The sequence below is a fragment of the Theobroma cacao genome, chromosome 1 (assembly GCF_053813885.1).
Source record: "Theobroma cacao isolate CCN51 chromosome 1, ASM5381388v1, whole genome shotgun sequence".
Lineage (NCBI taxonomy): Eukaryota > Viridiplantae > Streptophyta > Magnoliopsida > Malvales > Malvaceae > Theobroma > Theobroma cacao.
Window position 1 is genome coordinate 28899253 of NC_142639.1, and position 16429 is coordinate 28915681.

The 16429-nt window shown below is 32.2% G+C and overlaps 2 long non-coding RNA genes across 2 annotated transcripts; one reads left to right on the forward strand and one right to left on the reverse strand.

Annotated features, from left to right (window-relative positions):
- Positions 1-5078: 5078 nt before the first annotated feature.
- On the reverse strand, positions 5079-6900 carry LOC148764703 (uncharacterized). Its single transcript, XR_016024777.1, has 3 exons — positions 6794-6900; positions 6056-6141; positions 5079-5218 (listed from the first exon to the last, which is right to left on the reverse strand). It is a non-coding gene; the product is annotated as an uncharacterized LOC148764703 (long non-coding RNA).
- A 7693-nt stretch (positions 6901-14593) lies between these two features.
- LOC148764704 (uncharacterized) lies at positions 14594-16429 on the forward strand. Its single transcript, XR_016024586.1, has 3 exons — positions 14594-14688; positions 15338-15421; positions 16256-16429. It is a non-coding gene; the product is annotated as an uncharacterized LOC148764704 (long non-coding RNA).

Sequence of the window (16429 nt, forward strand, 5' to 3'; positions counted from 1 at the left end):
TTAAAGTTGTTTTAAATTTATTTTAAAATTTACAATGTCAGTGTTGCCCCAAGTTCAGTTAAGTTAAGTTAAGTTAAGTCAAGTTAAGTTAGATTAAATAGAATGCATGCATCTACATATAGAAACTTACCTACTTTTGAGATGCATAAATAATTAAGCAATTACTATTTGATTGCATATAGGCTTTGAGGTGCACTAGTGACATACATACCATGTCTAGAAGAGGCGGTAGTCCTGATACCCCACATAGTGCTAGTGAGGGATCTCTAGATTCTACGGCTAGAAGCAAATGGCGCCCTGATCTAGGTGATTCGGAAAGTGGTCCATCCTGAATTCCTAATAATAGAATTCTTCTGAACTTAGTGGAGTGGGATCATAGTGAGGGGAGCTTTGAGAGTAGTGAAAATTTTGCAAGTGAGAGTAGCTCCAATACTCCGAAAATTGAGAAAGATTTTGTTTTGGAACAACCTGGAGAGCACCATAGAGAATGGACGAGGGAAGAAATTGCAAAGGGATATATTCATTCTAGGAAGAGCGTGACAGTTGTCCGACACTTTCTTCCAGGCTGTGGGAGAAATGTGAGGGGACAACCAAAAAAGAATAAGGAGAAAGTAACAGTGGCAAGTAAACCCCTTAGAAAGGTGTCAGGTGTATGATATTTTCCTCCCGGTTGTAGAAGAAATGCTGCACCGATAAGTGATGAGGAACGTAGGAGAATGCAACAAGCCTGGATTGAAGAACAAATGAGAAAATCTCAAGAGGAAGAGGATCCATTGATGTGCCCGGATCAGGACAATGAGGAACCTAAAGATGTTTAATACTTTAGTTGAAGTTGTATTGTCATAAATCTAGGCAAGTGTCGTTTAAGGGAAAATGTAGTAGTTACCTATATAAAGGAGTTAGGAGTGGCTTTTATTTTGTATGACTCGAACGAAATGTAAAATAGTTGTTTAAATAATTGGATATGTATGGGAATCTTTTAGTATAACAGAGATAAATTGTTAATATAATTATTGAGGAAGGTTATAGAAGGAAGCAATAAGGTTATAAATGATATTCGGAATGGATAATGTGATTAAGTTAATGATTATAATTTAAGCATGAAGGGGATTATTCAGTGATGCCATGACACTATGAGGTAATAATTGGGCACAAATATAACCCAATGAAGTCAAATTATGGAATATGGGGAATATAAAATTTTGATTTAGTAAGGATTGTGAGAATAAAGTGAGGAGGAAGCTGAGCTGTTTTCGTAGTTAATTATACTGAAAGTCAATAAAATTATTGGAGTGCAAGACAAGGAAGATAATTAGATAGGGATGACAATAAATTTGAGGAAAGTTGTAGATAGTAAGCAACTTATGTGTGAAGTGGTATATGTATCATGAATTTATTACATTGAATGGAAAGGATGTTTTGAGGTGGAATTTTATTAAGGATGATGAAAGTTAAAAGATGACATGAGTCAGAAGTATTAACTTGACTTAGTGTGTATGACAAGAAAATTGAAGGTACCTATACTTATGAAACTCATGATATATGTCTAGAAGGGAAACCCACTGGTTGAGAATGATTGATGTGGTGACTTTGAATACAGACAAATAGCTTTGATGAGGAAATTTCTAGTAGTCACAGCACCGCAGCACTGACTGTCTAGCTCTATAATGCTCCGAATATCTCACGCCTATGATGCATGAGTAAGATGAGAGTGACACAATAGTAAGCACATAATTAAAAGAAGAATTGGAAAAAAAAATTTCTTGAGATGGCTACCCTGAGATAAGATACTAAATAATAAAAGTGTGAATGAAGAATTACGAGACTGGTATAGAAAACCAGCTTATATAGAGTATCATTACGAGAATTTACTAATCTTGTTTTGACCTTGTTGAAAGGAAAGGATTAGTGACAACACAAGTAAATTACTAGGTATGATAGAAACTTTTGGAGATAAGTTGAAGCATGCGTAGTTGAGCATGCATGTAGATATTTTGGTGAGCAAGTGCATGCCTTTATGGAAATGATATACTTGGAGTATGAAAGAGCAAATAAGTGATTAGGTGTTTCAAGAATACTTAAATACCTTTGAGGAAGAATTATAAATTATACGAGATGAGTATAAGATGTGTGATTTTGAAACTTGTTGAGGAGTCAAATGGCTAAGTCACGAGTTAAGTAATCATCTGTTGTGAGACATAAGTTTAAGATAGATATTCCCAAGGAAATACTCAAGAGAAGTTTTGCTCTAGATCTTGTTAAAGCAAGCACTAAGTTATGTGATTATAAAAAGAAAGTTGTAAGCTGAGAGTGATATTAGTATTAATATTGAAAAATACTTGAGGAGAATCTAGTTTTAAGTTTTACAATTTCTAGTACAATTTATAAATTGGTTAAGGAATAATGATGTTATGTTCATATGAAAGAGTGGAACAAAGGATGATAGAAGTTAACCTTGAAAATGAAGTCAGATAATGAAACTTTCCTAATATATTATGGAAATTAGAATTCGAAAATGCTTGAGGCATACATGATTCAACTGAGTTTGAGTCTTAAGTGACAAATCAATATCGTAATGCAAGAAAGATACAAGGTAATGTAGAGATATGAAGGATAACCAAGGAAAAAGGATGACTCTTAGGAATGGTGGTATTGCATGAGATGCAATGATCAAGTTAAGATAAATCTTTGAGGCATCAATAGGATTATAAAGCATACACGTATAATAGATTATAATTCAATGGAGATGACATTGTGATACAATGATATATAGTACAAGGAAACTTAAGCATATGGTTGGAAATTATATGAATGATATGAAGTTGTACGCAAGTATAATAAGAAGGTTGACATGCACTATAAAATTTATTATATTGAAACTAGGATTGGGATGTGGATGAATAAAGGGGAATGTAGTCCAAGGCATGTGAACACATGGATCCCTATACATAATGAGAGATGTTGACATTTGAAAATGCATGTACATATGTATATATATGAAATTGATAATTTTACTAACTAAGGTGAAGAATTGTTCTCAGTAATTGGGAGATTTTGAAATAATGTCCAGAGAGGTCAGTGAGTTAAAGTGTTAACAAGCATGCAATGAACGATTAAAGTTATAAGTGACTTTGAAGGTAAACCTTGGATTGTTTAAGTTTTTCATGGAACTCTATTAAAGTAAAGGTACGGACTAGTATAAGATGAATGAATCGAGGTTGAGAAATTTGGCATGGAGCAAATTAATAAAAGGATGATTAGGTATATATAAGCAAGTATGATATGTGATCAAAATCGGTATTATTGAGATGAAGTTATGGTTCAAATTTAATAAGGGTGATAAAGGTATGCTTGGTGACTTGATATAAGAAATCATGATTGTGAAAGGTACTGCTGATCTGGCTTCAAAGGATGATAATTGCTATAAATAAAGTATTTAATTGAACTAAAGGTGAACGAGGTAAATAAATTCAATGTCCCTATAGAAGGAAAAAGGAATAGGATCATAGAAGGAGATTGATAACGCAACATCGACGTGAATTCGAGGACGAATTCTATTTGAGTGGGGGAGATTGAAATGCCCCAAACTTTGATATGGTGATAAATAAAGTTGGTCGGATGCCAATTGAGGCATAATAAGGAACTTTGGGAACCAAAGAGATAAGATAAAATTTTTAGAATAAAATAATAATAAAATATTAATATTTAACCGGGTGTCGAAATCAGTCATGAAGAAGGACATATGGTTGATCCAAGTGGGGGAGAAGATTTCAAGCCTGACTCTATAAAATACTTGTCATGACATACATGTGATTGATAGCATGTTTGCATGTTAAGAGAGTCCCGAAAAATTTACAAAAATCGGTATTGTACCTAGAGGTACAACAAAGCTGATTTAAGCCTCAAACTAGATCAAATAGGGAATTTAAAATGAAATTAAGAATATTTAAAGTCCTAGAATGGTTTAATATGGTGATTTGGAGTTCGATGATCAATTTGGAGTCAAATTGGAATTTTCACTATCTAGGGGTAAAATGGTCATTTACCACTTGAGGACAAAATGAGAATTTTTAGAAAAGATTTTTGGCCCTATTTGACTTATTGGAGTATGATTTGAGTATTGGAGTATGATTTGAGGTTACGAAGTGAAAAAAATTTATTCTTGGTATTTTTCGGAGCATAGGGGTAAAATGGTAATTTTGCCACCCTATGGGCAAAACAATAATTTTCCACCACCAGGACATTTGTCCAGCACATGGTCTTCCTTTATCCTCATTTTGACCATTGACTAATCATGTGGTGGAGATAAAAAGGTTTAAAATTTTTAAAGTTTTAAAAATGGATCAATGGAAACATGCCACATGTCAAGCAAGAATACTTTATTATTTTCCCTAAAAATCAGCCCATGTTTATCCTATTTTCTCTTCATGTGGCTGGCCATAGTAAGAACAAGAGAGGCAAGGGAAAAAAAACACAAAACCTAGGTGGGAAAATTGAAGAAAAAGTGTAGGATTTCAAAGGATCAAGCAATCAAAGGTAAAATTTCTTGATTTTGACTTGTGATCTACCTTTCCCATACATTTCTCTTTATTTTCTGTCACGACCCGGAACCTCCCTCAGGCCCATGACAATCGCCGCGACGTCCCGATTGACACTCATTATCCGGAATGCCAACCGGAACCCCGCAAGGCTTACATATCAGTTTCTTTCCTTTCTTGTGAGCAATCATTGTTAGATATCGAGTCTTTAGAGAATATATACTATTTTAGATCAAAAACAATCAAAATAAAATTTTCGCCACATAGGGGTATTTTGGTCATTTTTTTCTCAAAAATTTCAAAACTGGCTAAAACGTAATATACAAGTACAAAATACATAATTCATATTCAAAATGAGTTTAAAAGTCTAAAATCTTCACTTAAAACGAAATTACGATTATTTGAATAAAATAAGAAAATAAAAGAAATATTAAGGGAAATATTCTATTTTCTTATAAAACAATATTTATAAAGTTATACGTGAATAATTTTTATAGCGTAAAAGCTAAATAAATTTATACATACTGAAATACAGTAAGCCAAAATATTTAATTTAATTTACAATAACCAGAGGGCCCCCGAATAAACAAAAGTAAAGAGGACTGTGAACCTACGGTTTGGAAAATGCAGATCCAATAGTAGTCCTCGATGAGATCAGCTATCTACAGTCTATACTGAACCTGAAATGGGTGGAAAGGAGTTGGGTGAGATTTTGCAATCCCAATGAGTAAACAGACATTATCATAAATATCTAAAGGCGAGTAAAATGGAGGCAAGTTTAAACAATAAATTTCAACCCATTTCATAATGTTTTCAATTTATTTCTTAAACCATAAAATATTTGTAATTTACCAAAACAATTGTTAAGGCTTATGTATTTTATAAAAACAAGGCTCAAGCCAAAACTAATCCTCGGGGATACCTTGGCCGAGGCATCTAACCGAGTCCGCCAAGGGTGTTAAAATATTCACACGTGAAACACATTTTTATTTTTAAAACCAGCCGTTCCTTGGCGTTGGCCGAGTTACACATTCACGTGGGGGTTCGACGTGAAGTGAACTCTAATACTACCCCAGGAGTTACCCTCCTCGCCTCTACAACCGGAGTAACTATATAACTGGGTTTACCGTGCCCCTCTAATAGGCAGTCCACGGAAACCCGTCACTGCAGTGACTAACCCACCAATTTTAATAAAATTTCGACAGTATAACGTGGCTTTTATTTATTTATCCAGCCTGCATAGTAAAACAACTTACATAAATTTCCCAATGCATTCACAAAATATAGCCACATATACTCATTTCTCATAAGCCATTCCTAGGAAAATATATATTTTTCAAGTCAATTTGTAGCCTCCAATTACTCAATTTCATAATCAATACAATATATTTTTATTTGTCACATTTATTCCTAAAACATCAAAAATCCCGTTTTAATCTCGTTCTCATTTCATAAAATACATAAAGGGCATTTAAAATAAACTCTAGATAATTTACAATAATAATAAGTTTACTCACCGTTTGTACAAAATAAAAGCTTTCTAAGCGCCCCGATCACTACTCGTCGGGTACGACTTCTTTGCCTTTTCCGGAAGGCTCTCCTCCTAGACACATTACAAAAATTTACACAATTCATCACATTGATGCTAAATCACTATATAATTAACTTACATCCTATACTAATGCATGGTATGAAATGCAATAGCCTAAAACGACTTAAATGCGGTATTAACCTATTTTTGGCACTTTGCCCGATAAATTGCTAACGCGCTCCATTTTAGCTCTAAATCATCCCATTCTCTCTCCAACATTTCTAACCATTAAATATCAGCCAATAACCTTCTAAAAACAACAAAATCAGCTCACTCCCTTCCTTGGAAAATTCGGCCAAAAATGGGACATTAACTCGGTAAATTTTCTACTTTGTTTTTCTATCACGTTTAATCGTTTTTCATCATTTCTCTTCATTTTCCTTAGAATAAAATCAATTCATCATCATTGTACAGCATTGAGCATCCAGCCAAGAGTGGGTATTGTGAAAATTTACTGATTTCTTGCCCAATTTAATTTCTAAACACATTTAACTAACTAAAACTATCAATTTAACTAAAAATCAAAACCTAAAAATTTTAATTTCTCTCTCCTAGAATTTCGTCCAGCCCTTGATATCACTTTTTGATCTCTCTCCTCAAGCATGCTAAATGGAAATAAAGGCATAGGAAAGGTAGGAATCAAGCTAAAATCGAAAAATCTTACCGTTAGACGCGTAAACGGTCGAAAACCGCGAATTTCTCTTTGAATTTTCTTGTTTCTCTTTGGTTTTTCTTTTCTTCTTCCTTTCCTCTCTATTTCCTCTGTTTTTCTTCCTTATGGCCGGCCAGCACTCAAAATTTGGGTTTAAATGGCTGACTTTTCATTAAAATAATATTATTTCATTAAAAAATGCCATGTGTCACTTTCCCATTGGCCCATTTTTAAAATTTCATCCATTTGTTTCCAAATTTTCACCATACACTTGTCTCATATATTCATAGCTTAGATAAAATTCTCAGACTCATCCAAAGTCTCGGTGGAGTAATTTTTGCAATTTACACTTTTGCCCCCGTAAAAGTCAAAAATTACATTTTTGCCCCAAAAATTGAAAAATTGTCCATAGACATATTTTTCACCCCTTATACTCATACCATTCTCCAATTTGTCAAATTTGATCTAAATTCTCTCAAAATCTCAAATTTTGTCCGTGGGTGGCAAAATTACGATTTTGCCCCTACACTCCAAAAATCACCAGAATTAAACTTTTTCACTTCCTATCATTAAATTATACTCCAAATAGTTAATCTTGGTAAAAAATTTCACTCCATGATCAAATTATTATCTTAGGTGGCAAAATGATGATTTTGCCCTTAAATATCAAAATTTCTAATTTTACCCCAAATGAACCCTCGAACTCCGAACAATCATTTTTAGTCATTCATGGACTATAAAATATTAAATTTCATCATACAATTCCTATTTGAACTAGTTCAAGGTTAAATAAATTTAAGTGTACCGTTAGGTACAATATCAGGTTTCGTTTATTCTTAGGTGCTTTTCTAGCGTAATAACATGCTACTCAATGCATGTATGTCATGACATGTATTTATAGGGTCGGGTTTTACATTTTCCATGGTTAAATTTCATGTTTTTATGGTGAATTCAGGCTGCCCAAATGGGTATGGAGAGAGAATGAAGTTAGATTGATTTGATTTTAAGTTTTGTTAGTGTTTTTAGTTAGTTTAGCATATTTAGAAACAAAACAATAAGAAAAGAATTCATTTTCCCCCATCACCATTATTGGCCAAATTTTCTAGGGAGGATATTGTGGCTAAAATTGATGATATTTCATGATATTTTGGTGATATTTGATGTTTGGTGAGGCTAGAAATTAAATGGGAAATTTTGGTGTGAAAATCTGAATTTTTACCTGATGTATAGACATGTGTGATTATTGACCCGAAATTGATAAATTGAATCCCATTCATAGTCACTGAGGTAATGTAGGTGTAATTGGAGTGTAGAAAGTGAGAAGAATTGATTTGGAGTTAAATTGGAGATTTTAGCCTATTAGGCTGAGTATAGTGTGACTTAGGTCGAATATCACATTTAAGTGATTAATCAGACATTTTGCATCCCATCGCATGCATTCATTTAAATTTAGAGAGCCTGAAATAGTTCATGATAAATTGACACAATTTATTAAAATTCGTGTCACGTATGATGTATAAGTGGTGAGCCCTCTAACAAGGGTAGAGAGATTGTGCTCGAAGACCGGGAATAGGAGTATATCGAACTCCTAGTAATGTGAGTAACCTTACCATCATTTTAATTATCTAAAGTACGTTTTTAATCAATTTTGATGAAATTTTATGAAAATGAAATGAAATGGTAAATCTTGAGTTTTACAAACAAAATGTGTCTACAAGAAAAGGTTTTATAATTTGTTTAAAATTGAATGATGATTTTGAAAAATAGAGTAATTGGAGACCACTTGTTATGAATTAAATTTATGAATCTAATGGCTTATGACAGTATTTGCATGAATGGCTGAATTGGTATTGATGTTGAAATATATGAAATGTGGATTTAGCCTTGAAAGGCTGTGAATTATAATAATTGCCATGTCATGCTAGAAAGAATTTTATTGATTGGTGGATTATATATTAATTAATCACTATAGTAGGGGGTTTCTGTGGACCAGCCTTTTAGAGGGGCACGGTAAACCCCATTATATTCTTACCTCGAACGGAAAGGAGCGTAGGGTATCTCCTGGGGTAAAGCTTAGGGTTCACTTCATGCCAAACCACCACGTGAAGGGGAACTCAGCCAATGCCAAGGAACGGCTGTGTTTTCTGAAACTAAAAATATGTTTTAAGTGTATACGAAATTTTTAACAGCCTTGGCGGGCTCGAGTGTACACCTCTGATCAAGGTGTCATCGAGGACTATTTGATGGCATGAGCCAAATGATTATGGAAGTCGTCAGCCTGAATGAGAAATTAAATGAAATACAACCGTTTGCATGGGTTGGGATAAATTTTCAAAATGTGAAATACTTAAAAATGATGGGATATTTTGATTGTCTCCTTTTATTCGACTTTAGCTGATTTAAATGATGTTTGTTTACTCAGTGGGATTTTATAATCTCACCATTCTTTTTTCCACCCATTTCAGGCTCAGAGTAGGTTGTAGATAGTTGGTTCCATCAAGGATTTCTATTGGATTTGTGTCTTCCAAACTGTAGGTTCACAGCTTCTTTAATTTTGGTTATTGTGAGCCTACTTGATATTGTAAATTGAAATTAATTTAAATACTCTAGTTTATTGCTTTACAGTATGAATGAATTTATTTTGTTTTTACGTTACAAAAAGTATTTACGCATAACTCCAAAATTTCTGTTTATATGAGAATAAAATATTTTATTGAATATTTTGTTTTATCTTCTTTTTATATTCAAATAATTATAATTTCATTTTAAATAAAGGTTTTAGATGTCTAAACTTATTTTTAATTGTGAATTATGCGATTGGTACTTGTTTACTACATTTGTAACTAGTTTCGAAATTTTCAGTGAAAAATAACTAAAATGCCCCTATGAGAAAAATATTTTTATTTTATCAGTTTTAAGTTAGAAATAGCTCAAAATCCTTTATAACATAAAATTTGGCAACGGTTACTCACCGAGGGAAATGAGAAATTGATATTAAGCCTTACGGGATTCTAGTTGGCATTCCGGAAACTGAGTGCCCATCGGGGCACCGCAATGGTTGTCACGAGCTTGAGGGGAGTTCCGAGTCATGACACCCTCACATGCTAACGTGGCACTACCACGTCATCCTTTTAAGTTCGGGTTACTAGCATGGACTCGAGCTACTACTGTGGCCGTGCCTCATCAACATGTTGAAGCCACGTGGCATGTTAATAGGCTACCATGTGGCATGCCAAAAAACTAACACGCCATTTTCTTCTACTCCAAAATATGATATGTTCTTGTTAAGGTTCAAACTCAAGGCCTCTAGCAAAAACACTAAGCCTTCTACCATTATGCCTAAGCACCTACTTTTACTAATTTTTACTTTTATTTTTTTTCTTTTTCTTTCCTATTTTTTTCCTAAAACTATGTTGTTTTAGAACCTTCTTACACTTTCCTAATCCCCAACTATAAAATAATGCTCTTCTCATTTTTTTCCTTCCTTTCTCTTTTCCTACCTCTTCTTTTTTTACTTCTCTCCTATAATTAGAGTTTTATAGCTAGGGATCTGAGTAGTGTAAGAAGACTCCAAAGCGACATAGTTTTAAGAAACAAATAAGAAAAAAAAACAAAAGTAAAAATTAGTAAAAGTAAGGGTTTAAGCATGATGGTAAGAAGCTTAATGCTCTTGTCCGAGGTCTTGGAGAAGAAGAGAGTGACGCGTCAATTTCTTGGCATGCCTTGTGGTAGCCTCTTAACATGCCACATGGCATCTTACATGTTGACATGACAATGCCATGTCAACAACCCGAGTCTCAATGAATGCCACGTCAACATGCCACTACCCCACACTACCATGTCAACAAAAATGTGTCACGTCAACACTGACTCTGTCATATTTAACGGCTAAATTAGATGTCATTAAGGAAGGGACTAAATTGGAGTAATTCTCAAAATCGAGAGAATAAATTGTTTCAAATTGGAGTAGATGGATTAAATCGAACAAAATACATGGGTACAGAGCACTACAAAAAAACATAGTATTTCCGACAAAAAAAAAATTCCGTTAGAAATTTCCAACGGATTTTCAACGAAAATCAAACAAAAATTTTTAATGTTATTTTCAACGGATTTCCAACAAAAAAAATCTATTGGAAATTTTGTTTTCGGGAAAAAAAATTTGTCGGACCAAAATTTCCAATGGAAAATTTTTCATTGGAAATCCGTTGGAAATTTGAAGAACAAAAAAATTTGAAAGCTTTCCAACGGATTTGCAACGAATTTCCAACAGAATTTGAATAAACAGTAAACTAATATTTCGACGAATTTCTGACGGATTTCCAACGGAATATTTTATTGGAAATCTGTTGGAAAATTTGTTTCCCAAGATAAAAACTCCAACCAAAATTTCCAACGGAATTTTCCAACAAAAAATTTTTCGTTGGAAATCCGTTGGAAAATTGGAAGGAAAAATTTTTTTGAAAGCTTTCCAACGGATTTCCAAAGGATTTCGAACGAAATTTGAAAGCTTTCCAACGGATTTCCAAAGGATTTCGAATGAAATTTGAATAAAAACAAAACTAATTTTTTCGACGGATTTCCAACAGAAATTTTCCAATAGAATATTTCCCTTGGAAAATTTGTTAGCAGAAAAAAAAATTCTTGGACCAAAATTTGCAACGAAATTTTCCAACGAAAAATTTTCCGTTGGAAATCTGAAAAAGGAAAAAAATTTGAAATCTTTCCAACGGATTTCCAACGAAATTTGAAAAAAAATTGAAATAATTTTTTCTACCGATTTCGAACAGAAGTTTTCCAACTGAAAAATTTCGTTGAAAATCCATTGGAAAATGATTTTCCAATGAAAAAAATTTCAGCCACCACCATTTCCGATGGAATTTCCAATAGAATTCTACTGGAAATCCGTCGAAAAGTTGAAGCCCTCAAAAAATTAATTTGGCCTACAAACTTTCCAACAAAATTTTCCAACGAAAAATTTCGTTGGTAATAGTAATATTTTAATTTTTTTCCTTAAAATATTTTAGACTCTTTATAAAGTTTATTAATCTTTTATAAAAAAAATCAATAAAGCAAATACACACATAATGAAGGTATAATATTTAAAAGTTTTTTCTTTTATGCGGGAAGTTCTATAATATTTAAAATATTTAAAAGTTTAAGTTTGTTTTCCTTTGATTAATTTTGTACATTTTTTTAAAACTTTATTGAATCATACATTATAAATTAATAGTTCCAAATTCATAAATTTTATAACATTAAAAAATTTATGAAAAGAATAAAATAAATTTGTTAAATTTATAAAAATACATGATAATATATAATAATAAATTAAACAAAAAATATTAATACTTTATGTACATTTTAATTATAATTAGTTAATATATATAAATTAATAAGATATATTTATAATAAACGTATTAATATAATATATTTAAACTATATTAATTAATTATATCTATGTATACAAATTATAGTCATAGCTATAATATATATATATATAGCTAAACTTGCAGTATTCACAAAAAAAAATCTATATACATAACCTATTGTTAATTTATGAAAGTACAAGTTATATTCTTTAATTGATATAACTTTATAATTAAGTTAATATATATGTATGTATATGTTTACATACATATATGTATGCATACAACTTTATGTATATGAGTTAATACATATATGTTTACATACAACTTTATATAACTTTATAACTAAGTTAATACATATATATATATATGTATGTATATGTTAAATACATATATTTATGCATACAACTTGATGTATATGAGTTAATATATATGTTTACATACATGTGTATGAGTTAATACATATATGTTTATATACAACTTTATATAACTTTATAACTAAGTTAATATATATATGTATGTATATGTTAAATACATATATGTATGCATACAACTTGATGTATATGAGTTAATATATATGTTTACATACATGTATATGAGTTAATACATATATGTTTACATACAACTTTATATAACTTTATAATTAAGTTAATATATATATGTATGAATTATTCACAAAAAAAAAATCTATATATATATATATATATATATATATAACCTATTGTATTAATATGTATGTATATGAGATATTAAAATTAATATATATATATTAATTTATTTTATATGTAAGCTTCTAGTAAATTTCATTTATATGATTATAGTTATTAATTTTATTAGTTATATATTATCATACTTGTTACAAAATTATATTGATAATTAATTATACATATATTGTAATATATATCAAATTAAGTATAACATATAATTTGGAAATAAAATATAAGTATATAATTAATTTTGTAATATAACATTAAGTTTTAGGGTGAGTAATATTAAAAAAAATGACCTTATTAATAAAAATTAAAATATTCACATTTGTGTCATTGTGAAGACTTGAACCTATAACCACATGTTAAATAAAATAAACTTTAACCAATTATACCACTTGCTTACAGTGTTTTAACTCACAATCAGCTCCTAAATATCCCATGTCTGCTATTTAGTTAAGCCAAAAGCACAAAACGATGTCGTTTGATGGAGTTGAGAGGGATTTTGGTGAGTCACAAAACGGTGTCGTTTTGTAACCTCTAAACCCTAAGTATAAAATGAAAATTTTCTTCTCTCTCCCTCATTTCCCTCTTCCATTTTCTCTATCTATCGACTGACGCTCTCAACTCTCTCTAAAAGTTGATCATTTCGCTGAGCTCTCCCGTCCACTAGCATCTCTTCCTTCCGGGCAGTCCTATTTTCTTCTTTTTTTTCTTTTTTTTCCCTCTCTCTTAAACGGCTTTCTCTCTTACCAGTGGCAGCTCTCCCGTTTAGAGCTCTCACTTCTCTCTAACAGTCGGTCCTTTTGCTGAGCTCTCTTGTGCCATACGATGTCTTTTCTTTCCGGGCGGACCTCCTTTCTTCTTTTTTTTTCTTTTCCTTCCCTCTTTCTTGGTCCGCTTTCTCCCTTACCGACGACAACTCTCCCGTCCGGCGCTCTCACCTATCTCTAAAAGTCAATCCTTTTGCTGAGCTTTGCCTCTACCATTGCTGCTCTTGAGGTATCTTTGTCTCCAAAATCGGCTATACCTTTTTTTCTTTAATGAGAAAAATGATGCATTCCACTTGTAAAGCCCGACCTTATAAAATACTATTCATGACTTACATGTGATGATAGCATGATTGCATGCTAGGAGAGTCCCGAAAAATTTACAAAAGTCGGTATTGTACCTAGAGGTACAACAAAGTTAATTTAATCCTCGAACTAGATCAAATAGGAATTTTAAGGTGAGATTAAGAGTTTCACAGTTAATGGATGACTTAAAATGGTAATTTGGAGTTTGAGTATCAATTTGGAGTCAAATCGGAATTTTCACTAACTAGGGGCAAAATGGTCATTTGCCACTTGAGGACAAAATGGGAATTTTAGAAAAGAATTTTTTGGCCTCATTTGACTTATTGGAGTATAATTTGACTTATTGAAGTATGATTTGAGGTTTAGAAGTGAAAACTTTTAATTTCGGTATAATTTGGAGTATAGAGGTAAAATGGTAATTTTGTCACCTCAGGGGCAAAATTGTAATTTTCCACCACCAGGATATTTTTTCCAGCACATGGTCTTCCTTTGTCTTCATCTTTGACCCTTGACTAAATATGTGGTGGAGATAAAATGTTTAAATTTTTAAAATTTTAAAAACGGGCCAATGACATGATGCCATGTGTCATGCCTTTATTAATTTATTATTTTCCTCTTTAAAAGGCACAAAATCAGCCCATCTTCCACCCCATGGCCGGCCAAACCAGCAAGAAGAGAGAGAAAACAAAAACAAAACCCTAGAGAGAGAAAATCAAAGAAAAAGTGTGAATTTTCAAGGAAATTAAGTGAAAAAGGTAAGACTTTTTCTATTAAGCTTGAGTTTTCTTATTCCCAAGCATTTCTCTTTATTTTCCATGATTAAATTACATGTTTTCATGATGAATTCAATTCTGGAAAAATGGGTTAGGAGAGAGAAAGTTGTTGGATTTATTTGATTTTAATTTATGTTAGTGTTTTTAGTTGGTTTAGCATATTTAGAAACAAAACAACAAGAAAAGAATTTATTTTCTCCCCCAACCATTAATGGCTGAATTTACCATGTAGTGAGTGAGGATGAGTTTGATTTTATTCTAGGAGAATTGGTTAAGGAATAATGAATTATGAGCCTAGAAAAATAATGGGAATTTTTGGAGTAAAAATATGAATTTTTACCCATTAGGGGTATTTTCGTAATTTGTTGTTGGGACTGATAATTTGCACCACACTGAGGGACATTAAGTTAATTTGGGTGCAATTGAGGTATAGAAACTGAAAAGAATTAAATTGGAGTTTAAACGGACCCGTTAGGAATTTAATCGGGTGATAAGACGAATTAGGCCAATACCGGGTTTAGATAGTTACCAGTGCATTTTTGCATTCCATATCATGCATTGGTAGTCTAAATTAGTTTAATTTTGATTTAGTACCAACTTGGTGAAACTCTCGATTTTGTACTGTGTCAAGGTGGTGAGTCCTCCGATAAAGGCAAGGAAATTGCATCCGATGACCAGTAGACAGAGTGCTTCGAAAGTCTGCATTCTAGACATTGTGAGTAAACTTACTGTCATTTTAATTATCTAGGGTGGTTTTTAGATGCTTTCATGAATTCTATGGAAAAAGGAATTTAAAAAGATAAATTTTCATGTTTCATGAATAAATGAGTTTCAATGAAATTAAATTATAAATTGTTTTGAAATTAATAGTGATTTTGAAAAATAGAGTACACGGAGACTGTTAATTGTGGCAATTTGATTGTTTAAATTAACTGGCTTATGATAAATCGAGCATGATTGGCTAGTTGGCAATTGTATTGAAATGCGAATTGTTTGGTTACCTTGAAAGACTACGAATTACAAAATTGCCATATCATGTTATTGAGTTTTATTATATGGTGGATTATATATTAATTAATCACTGCAGTAGGGGGTTTCTGTGGACCAGCCTTTTAGAGGGGCACGGTAAACCCCATTATATTCTTACCTCGAACGGAGAGGCGCGTAGGGTATCTCCTGGGGTAAAGTTTAGGGTTCACTTCACGCTAAACCACCACGTGAGGGGAACTCAGCCAACGCCAAGGAACGGCTATGTTTTCAAAACAAAAACATGATTTATGTGAAATGTGAATTTTAATAGCCTTGGCGGTCTCGGTAGGATGCCTCGGCCAAGGTGTCCCCGAGAATGGATTTATGGCACAAACCTAGATTTTTATGAGATTCATAAGCCTTTTTACGTATTTTGAACGAGATGTGTTCTAATTGTATAACCCAGTTTATGATGATTTACTTTATTGTCTCCATGTACTCAACTCTAAATGTTTATGATGATGTCTGTTTACTCATTGGGATTTTATAATCTCACCACCCTCATTTCCACCCATTTCAGGTTCAGTATAGACTGTAGATAGCTGATCTCATCGAGGACTACAGTGGGATCTGCATTTTCCAAACCGTAGGTTCACAGTCCTCTTTACTTTTGTTTATTCGGGGGCACTCTTGTTATTGTAAATTAAATTAAATATTTTGGCTTACTGTATTTAAGTATGTATAAATTTATTTA